This window comes from Micromys minutus, assembly GCF_963924665.1.
Source record: "Micromys minutus genome assembly, chromosome: 1".
In the NCBI taxonomy this organism is placed as follows: Eukaryota; Metazoa; Chordata; class Mammalia; order Rodentia; family Muridae; genus Micromys; species Micromys minutus.
In genome coordinates this window covers 147,110,216-147,120,021 of record NC_137969.1, presented here as the reverse complement: position 1 = coordinate 147,120,021, position 9,806 = coordinate 147,110,216, and positions in this window count along the sequence as shown.

Genomic DNA, 9,806 nt, shown 5'->3' with positions numbered 1-9,806 from the left:
TTATTTTGGGGCAAAATTGCAGAAATTTTTCTTATTTTGGGGCAAAATTGCAGAAATTTCCCTTATTTTGGAGCAAAAGGATACAAATTTAACTTATTTTAGGATAAAATTGCAGAAATTTCCCTTATTTTGTGGCAAAAATGCAGAAATTCCCATTATTTTGTGGTAAAAAGGCAGAAATTTCCCTTATTTTGGATTAAAATTGCAGAAATTTCCCATATTTGGGGGCAAAAATGCAGTAATGCTTCTAATTTGGGGGCAAAAATCAGAAATTTCACAAATTTTGAGTCAAAAAGGCAGAAGTTTCTCTTATTTTGGGAAAAAATGCAAAAATTTCCCTCTTTATGGGACAAAATTGCAGAAATTTTCTTTATTTTGGGTCAAACTGCAGAAATTTTTCTTATTTTGGTGTAAAAATGCAGTAATGCTTCTCATTTTGGGGCAATAATTCAGAAATTCCCCTAATTTTGGGGCAAAAAGGCAGAAATTCCCTTTATTGTGGGGCAAAATTGCTGAAATTTCCCTTTTTATGGACATAATTGCAGAAATTTCCCTTATCTTGGGGCAAAATTGCAGAAATTTCCCTTATTTTGGGCAAAATTGCAGAAATTCCCCTAATTTTGTGTCAAAATTGCAGAAATTCCCATGATTTTGAGGCAAAAATGCAGAAATTCCACTTTATTTTAATGCAAAATTGCAGAAATTCCCCTTATTTGGGGCAAAAAGGCAGAAATTTCCCTTATTTTGGGGCAAAATTGCAGAAATTTCACTTATCATGGGACAGAAATCCAGAAATTTCCCTTATTTCGGGTCCAAAAGGCAGTAATTCCGCTAATTTGGGGGCAAATTGCAGAAATTAAACTTATTTTAGGGAAAAAGACTGAAATACCCCTTATTTTTTCCAAAAAGACAGAAATACTTCTTATTTATAGGGCGAAAATGCAGAAATTCCAATTAATTTTAAGCAAAAATGCAGAATTGTCCCTTATTTAGGGGCAAAAACCCAGTAATGCCCCTAATTTTGGGGCAAAAAGAAGAAAATCCCCTAATTTTGGGGCAAAGAGGCAGAAATTCCCCTTATTGTGGGGCAAAATTGCTGAAATTTCCCTTTTTGGAGACAAAATTGCAGAAATTTCCCTTATTTTCGGGCAAAATTGTAGAAATTTCCCTTATTTGGGGCAAAAATGCAGAAATTCCCCTTATTTCGGGTCAAAAATGCAGAAATTCCGCTTATTTGGGGTCAAAAATGCAGAAATAACCCTTATTTTAGGGCAAAAAGACTGAAATTCCTCTTATTTTGTGCCAAAAGGGCAGAAATTCTTCTTTTAGGGCAAAAAGGCAGAAATTCCAGTTAATTTTGGGCAAAAATGCAGAAATTTCCCTTATTTGGGGCAAAAAGACTTTAATGCCCCTAATTTTGTGTCAAAAAGGCAGAAATTCCCCTAATTTTGGAGCAAAATTGCAGAAATTTCCCTTATTTTGGGGCAAAATTGCAGTAATTCCCCTAATTTTCTGTCAAAATTGCAGATATTCCCTTTATTTTGGGACAAAATTGCAGAAATTCCCAATTATTTTGGAGCAAAATTGCAGTAATACCCCTAATTTTGGATCAAAAAGGCAGAAATTCCCCTTCTTTTGGGGCAAAAAGGTAGAAATTCCACTTATTTTCGAGCAAAATTGCATGATTTTCCCTTATTATTGGGCAAAAAGGAAGTAATGCCCATAATTTGGGGGCAAAAAGGCAGAAATTCCCCTGATTTTGGGGCAAAATGCAGAGATTCTCCTTATTTGGGGGCAAAAATGCAGAAATTTCCATTTTTTGGGACAAAATTGCAGAAATTTCTCTTATTTTGGGGCAAAATTGCAGAAATTTCTTTTATCTTGGGGAATAATGCAGAAATTCCCCCTATTTCGGGTCAAAAAGGCAGAAATTCCGCTTATTTGGGGTCAAAAATGCAGAAATTACCCTTATTTTAGGGCAAAAAGACTGAAATTCCCCATATTTTGTGCCAAAAAAACAGAAATTCTTATTTTAGGGCAAAAAGGAAGAAATTCCACTTAATTTTGGACAACAATGCAGAAATTTCCTTTATTTGGGGCAAAAAGACAGTAATGCCCCTAATTTTGTGTCAAAAAGGCAGAAATTCCCCTAATTTTTGAGCACAATTGCAGAAAATTCCATTATTTTGGGGCAAAATTGCAGTATTTCCCCTAATTTTGTGTCAAAATTCCAGAAATTCCCTTTATTTTGGGGCAAAATTGCAGAAATTCCCCTTATTTGGGGGCAAAAATGCTGAAATTCCCCTTATTTTGGAGCAAAAATGCAGAAATTTTCCTTATTTTAGGGCAAAAAGACAGAAATTCTTTTTATTTCAGGGCAAGAATACAGAAATTCCCCTTATTTTGGGGCAAAAATGCAGAAATTCCCCTTATTTTGGGCCAAATAGGCAGAAATTTCCCTTATTTTGGAGCAAAAGGATAGAAATTTAACTTATTTTAGGATAAAATTGCAGAAATTTCCCTTATTTTGTGGCAAAAATGCAGAAATTCCCATTATTTTGTGGTAAAAAGGCAGAAATTTCCCTTATTTTGGAATAAAATTGCAGAAATTTCCCATATTTTGGGGCAAAAATGCAGTAATGCTTCTAATTTGGGGGCAAAATTCAAAAATTTCACAAATTTTGAGTCAAAAAGGCAGAAGTTTCTTTTATTTTGGGAAAAAAATGCAGAAATTTCCCTCTTTATGGGACAAATTGCAGAAATTTTCTTTATTTTGGGTCAAACTGCAGAAATTTTTCTTATTTTGGGGTAAAAATGCAGTAATGCTTCTCATTTTGGGGCAATAATTCAGAAATTCCCCTAATTTTGGGGCAAAAAGGCAGAAATTCCCTTTATTGTGGGGCAAAATTGCTGAAATTTCCCTTTTTATGGACATAATTGCAGAAATTTCCCTTATCTTGGGGCAAAATTGCAGAAATTTCCCTTATTTTGGGCAAAATTGCAGAAATTCCCCAAATTTTGTGTCAAAATTGCAGAAATTCCCATTATTTTGAGGCAAAAATGAAGAAATTCCACTTTATTTTAATGCAAAATTGCACAAATTCCCCTTATTTGGGGCAAAAAGGCAGAAATTTCCCTTATTTTGGGGCAAAATTGCAGAAATTTCACTTATCATGGGACAGAAATCCAGAAATTTCCCTTATTTCGGGTCCAAAAGGAAGTAATTCCGCTAACTTGGGGGCAAATTGCAGAAATTAAACTTATTTTAGGGAAAAAAACTGAAATTCCCCTTATTTTTTCCAAAAAGACAGAAATACTTCTTATTTTAGGGCAAAAAGGCAGAAATTCCAATTAATTTTAAGCAAAAATGCAGAATTTTCCCTTATTTAGGGGCAAAAACCCAGTAATGCCCCTAATTTTGGGGCAAAAAGCAGAAATTCCCCTAATTTTGGGGCAAAAAGGCAGAAATTCCCCTTATTGTGGGGCAAAATTGCTGAAATTTCCCTTTTTGGAGACAAAATTGCAGAAATTTCCCTTATTTTGGGGCAAAATTGTAGAAATTTCCCTTATCTTGGGGCTAAAATGCAGAAATTCCCCTTATTTTGGGTCAAAAATGCAGAAATTCCGCTTATTTGGGGTCAAAAATGCAGAAATAACCCTTATTTTAGGGCAAAAAGACTGAAATTCCTCTTATTTTGTGCCAAAAAAGCAGAAATTCTTATATTAGGGCAAAAAGGCAGAAATTCCAGTTAATTTTGGGCAAAAATGCAGAAATTTCCCTTATTTGGGGCAAAAAGACTTTAATGCCCCTAATTTTGTGTCAAAAAGGCAGAAATTCCCCTAATTTTGGAGCAAAATTGCAGAAATTTCCCCTATTTTGGAGCAAAAGGATACAAATTTAACTTATTTTAGGATAAAATTGCAGAAATTTCCCTTATTTTGTGGCAAAAATGCAGAAATTCCCATTATTTTGTGGTAAAAAGGCAGAAATTTCCCTTATTTTGGAATAAAATTGCAGAAATTTCCCATATTTTGGGGCAAAAATGCAGTAATGCTTCTAATTTGGGGGCAAAATTCAGAAATTTCACAAATTTTGAGTCAAAAAGGCAGAAGTTTCTCTTATTTTGGGAAAAAAATGCAGAAATTTCCCTCTTTATGGGACAAAATTGCAGAAATTTTCTTTATTTTGTGTCAAACTGCAGAAATTTTTCTTATTTTGGTGTAAAAATGCAGTAATGCTTCTCATTTTGGGGCAATAATTCAGAAATTCCCCTAATTTTGGGGCAAAAAGGCAGAAATTCCCTTTATTGTGGGGCAAAATTGCTGAAATTTCCCTTTTTATGGACATAATTGCAGAAATTTCCCTTATCTTGGGGCAAAATTGCAGAAATTTCCCTTATTTTGGGCAAAATTGCAGAAATTCCCCTAATTTTGTGTCAAAATTGCAGAAATTCCCATTATTTTGAGGCAAAAATGCAGAAATTCCACTTTATTTTAATGCAAAATTGCAGAAATTCCCTTTATTTGGGGCAAAAAGGCAGAAATTTCCCTTATTTTGGGGCAAAATTGCAGAAATTTCACTTATCATGGGACAGAAATCAAGAAATTTCCCTTATTTCGGGTCCAAAAGGCAGTAATTCCGCTAATTTGGGGGCAAATTGCAGAAATTAAACTTATTTTAGGGAAAAAGACTGAAGTTCCCCTTATTTTTTCCAAAAAGACAGAAATACTTCTTATTTATAGGGCGAAAATGCAGAAATTCCAATTAATTTTAAGCAAAAATGCAGAATTGTCCCTTATTTAGGGGCAAAAACCCAGTAATGCCCCTAATTTTGGGGCAAAAAGCAGAAAATCCCCTAATTTTGGGGCAAAGAGGCAGAAATTCCACTTATTGTGGGGCAAAATTGCTGAAATTTCCCTTTTTGGAGACAAAATTGCAGAAATTTCCCTTATTTTCGGGCAAAATTGTAGAAATTTCCCTTATCTTGGGGCAAAAATGCAGAAATTCCCCTTATTTCGGGTCAAAAATGCAGAAATTCCGCTTATTTGGGGTCAAAAATGCAGAAATAACCCTTATTTTAGGGCAAAAAGACTGAAATTCCTCTTATTTTGTGCCAAAAGGGCAGAAATTCTTCTTTTAGGGCAAAAAGGCAGAAATTCCAGTTAATTTTGGGCAAAAATGCAGAAATTTCCCTTATTTGGGGCAAAAAGACTTTAATGCCCCTAATTTTGTGTCAAAAAGGCAGAAATTCCCCTAATTTTGGAGCAAAATTGCAGAAATTTCCCTTATTTTGGGGCAAAATTGCAGTAATTCCCCTAATTTTCTGTCAAAATTGAAGAAATTCACAATTATTTTGGAGCAAAATTGCAGTAATACCCCTAATTTTGGATCAAAAAGGCAGAAATTCCCCTTCTTTTGGGGCAAAAAGGTAGAAATTCCACTTATTTTCGAGCAAAATTGCATGATTTTCCCTTATTATTGGGCAAAAAGGAAGTAATGCCCATAATTTGGGGGCAAAAAGGCAGAAATTCCCCTGATTTTGGGGCAAAATGCAGAGATTCTCCTTATTTGGGGGCAAAAATGCAGAAATTTCCATTTTTTGGGACAAAATTGCAGAAATTTCTCTTATTTTGGGGCAAAATTGCAGAAATTTCTTTTATCTTGGGGAATAATGCAGAAATTCCCCCTATTTCGGGTCAAAAAGGCAGAAATTCCGCTTATTTGGGGTCAAAAATGCAGAAATTACCCTTATTTTAGGGCAAAAAGACTGAAATTCCCCATATTTTGTGCCAAAAAAACAGAAATTCTTATTTTAGGGCAAAAAGGAAGAAATTCCACTTAATTTTGGACAACAATGCAGAAATTTCCTTTATTTGGGGCAAAAAGACAGTAATGCCCCTAATTTTGTGTCAAAAAGGCAGAAATTCCCCTAATTTTTGAGCACAATTGCAGAAAATTCCATTATTTTGGGGCAAAATTGCAGTATTTCCCCTAATTTTGTGTCAAAATTCCAGAAATTCCCTTTATTTTGGGGCAAAATTGCAGAAATTCCCCTTATTTGGGGGCAAAAATGCTGAAATTCCCCTTATTTTGGAGCAAAAATGCAGAAATTTTCCTTATTTTAGGGCAAAAAGACAGAAATTCTTTTTATTTCAGGGCAAGAATACAGAAATTCCCCTTATTTTGGGGCAAAAATGCAGAAATTCCCCTTATTTTGGGCCAAATAGGCAGAAATTTCCCTTATTTTGGAGCAAAAGGATAGAAATTTAACTTATTTTAGGATAAAATTGCAGAAATTTCCCTTATTTTGTGGCAAAAATGCAGAAATTCCCATTATTTTGTGGTAAAAAGGCAGAAATTTCCCTTATTTTGGAATAAAATTGCAGAAATTTCCCATATTTTGGGGCAAAAATGCAGTAATGCTTCTAATTTGGGGGCAAAATTCAAAAATTTCACAAATTTTGAGTCAAAAAGGCAGAAGTTTCTTTTATTTTGGGAAAAAAATGCAGAAATTTCCCTCTTTATGGGACAAATTGCAGAAATTTTCTTTATTTTGGGTCAAACTGCAGAAATTTTTCGTATTTTGGGGTAAAAATGCAGTAATGCTTCTCATTTTGGGGCAATAATTCAGAAATTCCCCTAATTTTGGGGCAAAAAGGCAGAAATTCCCTTTATTGTGGGGCAAAATTGCTGAAATTTCCCTTTTTATGGACATAATTGCAGAAATTTCCCTTATCTTGGGGCAAAATTGCAGAAATTTCCCTTATTTTGGGCAAAATTGCAGAAATTCCCCAAATTTTGTGTCAAAATTGCAGAAATTCCCATTATTTTGAGGCAAAAATGAAGAAATTCCACTTTATTTTAATGCAAAATTGCACAAATTCCCCTTATTTGGGGCAAAAAGGCAGAAATTTCCCTTATTTTGGGGCAAAATTGCAGAAATTTCACTTATCATGGGACAGAAATCCAGAAATTTCCCTTATTTCGGGTCCAAAAGGAAGTAATTCCGCTAACTTGGGGGCAAATTGCAGAAATTAAACTTATTTTAGGGAAAAAAACTGAAATTCCCCTTATTTTTTCCAAAAAGACAGAAATACTTCTTATTTTAGGGCAAAAAGGCAGAAATTCCAATTAATTTTAAGCAAAAATGCAGAATTTTCCCTTATTTAGGGGCAAAAACCCAGTAATGCCCCTAATTTTGGGGCAAAAAGCAGAAATTCCCCTAATTTTGGGGCAAAAAGGCAGAAATTCCCCTTATTGTGGGGCAAAATTGCTGAAATTTCCCTTTTTGGAGACAAAATTGCAGAAATTTCCCTTATTTTGGGGCAAAATTGTAGAAATTTCCCTTATCTTGGGGCTAAAATGCAGAAATTCCCCTTATTTTGGGTCAAAAATGCAGAAATTCCGCTTATTTGGGGTCAAAAATGCAGAAATAACCCTTATTTTAGGGCAAAAAGACTGAAATTCCTCTTATTTTGTGCCAAAAAAGCAGAAATTCTTATATTAGGGCAAAAAGGCAGAAATTCCAGTTAATTTTGGGCAAAAATGCAGAAATTTCCCTTATTTGGGGCAAAAAGACTTTAATGCCCCTAATTTTGTGTCAAAAAGGCAGAAATTCCCCTAATTTTGGAGCAAAATTGCAGAAATTTCCCCTATTTTGGAGCAAAAGGATACAAATTTAACTTATTTTAGGATAAAATTGCAGAAATTTCCCTTATTTTGTGGCAAAAATGCAGAAATTCCCATTATTTTGTGGTAAAAAGGCAGAAATTTCCCTTATTTTGGAATAAAATTGCAGAAATTTCCCATATTTTGGGGCAAAAATGCAGTAATGCTTCTAATTTGGGGGCAAAATTCAGAAATTTCACAAATTTTGAGTCAAAAAGGCAGAAGTTTCTCTTATTTTGGGAAAAAAATGCAGAAATTTCCCTCTTTATGGGACAAAATTGCAGAAATTTTCTTTATTTTGTGTCAAACTGCAGAAATTTTTCTTATTTTGGTGTAAAAATGCAGTAATGCTTCTCATTTTGGGGCAATAATTCAGAAATTCCCCTAATTTTGGGGCAAAAAGGCAGAAATTCCCTTTATTGTGGGGCAAAATTGCTGAAATTTCCCTTTTTATGGACATAATTGCAGAAATTTCCCTTATCTTGGGGCAAAATTGCAGAAATTTCCCTTATTTTGGGCAAAATTGCAGAAATTCCCCTAATTTTGTGTCAAAATTGCAGAAATTCCCATTATTTTGAGGCAAAAATGCAGAAATTCCACTTTATTTTAATGCAAAATTGCAGAAATTCCCTTTATTTGGGGCAAAAAGGCAGAAATTTCCCTTATTTTGGGGCAAAATTGCAGAAATTTCACTTATCATGGGACAGAAATCAAGAAATTTCCCTTATTTCGGGTCCAAAAGGCAGTAATTCCGCTAATTTGGGGGCAAATTGCAGAAATTAAACTTATTTTAGGGAAAAAGACTGAAGTTCCCCTTATTTTTTCCAAAAAGACAGAAATACTTCTTATTTATAGGGCGAAAATGCAGAAATTCCAATTAATTTTAAGCAAAAATGCAGAATTGTCCCTTATTTAGGGGCAAAAACCCAGTAATGCCCCTAATTTTGGGGCAAAAAGCAGAAAATCCCCTAATTTTGGGGCAAAGAGGCAGAAATTCCACTTATTGTGGGGCAAAATTGCTGAAATTTCCCTTTTTGGAGACAAAATTGCAGAAATTTCCCTTATTTTCGGGCAAAATTGTAGAAATTTCCCTTATCTTGGGGCAAAAATGCAGAAATTCCCCTTATTTCGGGTCAAAAATGCAGAAATTCCGCTTATTTGGGGTCAAAAATGCAGAAATAACCCTTATTTTAGGGCAAAAAGACTGAAATTCCTCTTATTTTGTGCCAAAAGGGCAGAAATTCTTCTTTTAGGGCAAAAAGGCAGAAATTCCAGTTAATTTTGGGCAAAAATGCAGAAATTTCCCTTATTTGGGGCAAAAAGACTTTAATGCCCCTAATTTTGTGTCAAAAAGGCAGAAATTCCCCTAATTTTGGAGCAAAATTGCAGAAATTTCCCTTATTTTGGGGCAAAATTGCAGTAATTCCCCTAATTTTCTGTCAAAATTGAAGAAATTCACAATTATTTTGGAGCAAAATTGCAGTAATACCCCTAATTTTGGATCAAAAAGGCAGAAATTCCCCTTCTTTTGGGGCAAAAAGGTAGAAATTCCACTTATTTTCGAGCAAAATTGCATGATTTTCCCTTATTATTGGGCAAAAAGGAAGTAATGCCCATAATTTGGGGGCAAAAAGGCAGAAATTCCCCTGATTTTGGGGCAAAATGCAGAGATTCTCCTTATTTGGGGGCAAAAATGCAGAAATTTCCATTTTTTGGGACAAAATTGCAGAAATTTCTCTTATTTTGGGGCAAAATTGCAGAAATTTCTTTTATCTTGGGGAATAATGCAGAAATTCCCCCTATTTCGGGTCAAAAAGGCAGAAATTCCGCTTATTTGGGGTCAAAAATGCAGAAATTACCCTTATTTTAGGGCAAAAAGACTGAAATTCCCCATATTTTGTGCCAAAAAAACAGAAATTCTTATTTTAGGGCAAAAAGGAAGAAATTCCACTTAATTTTGGACAACAATGCAGAAATTTCCTTTATTTGGGGCAAAAAGACAGTAATGCCCCTAATTTTGTGTCAAAAAGGCAGAAATTCCCCTAATTTTTGAGCACAATTGCAGAAAATTCCATTATTTTGGGGCAAAATTGCAGTATTTCCCCTAATTTTGTGTCAAAATTCCAGAAATTCCCTT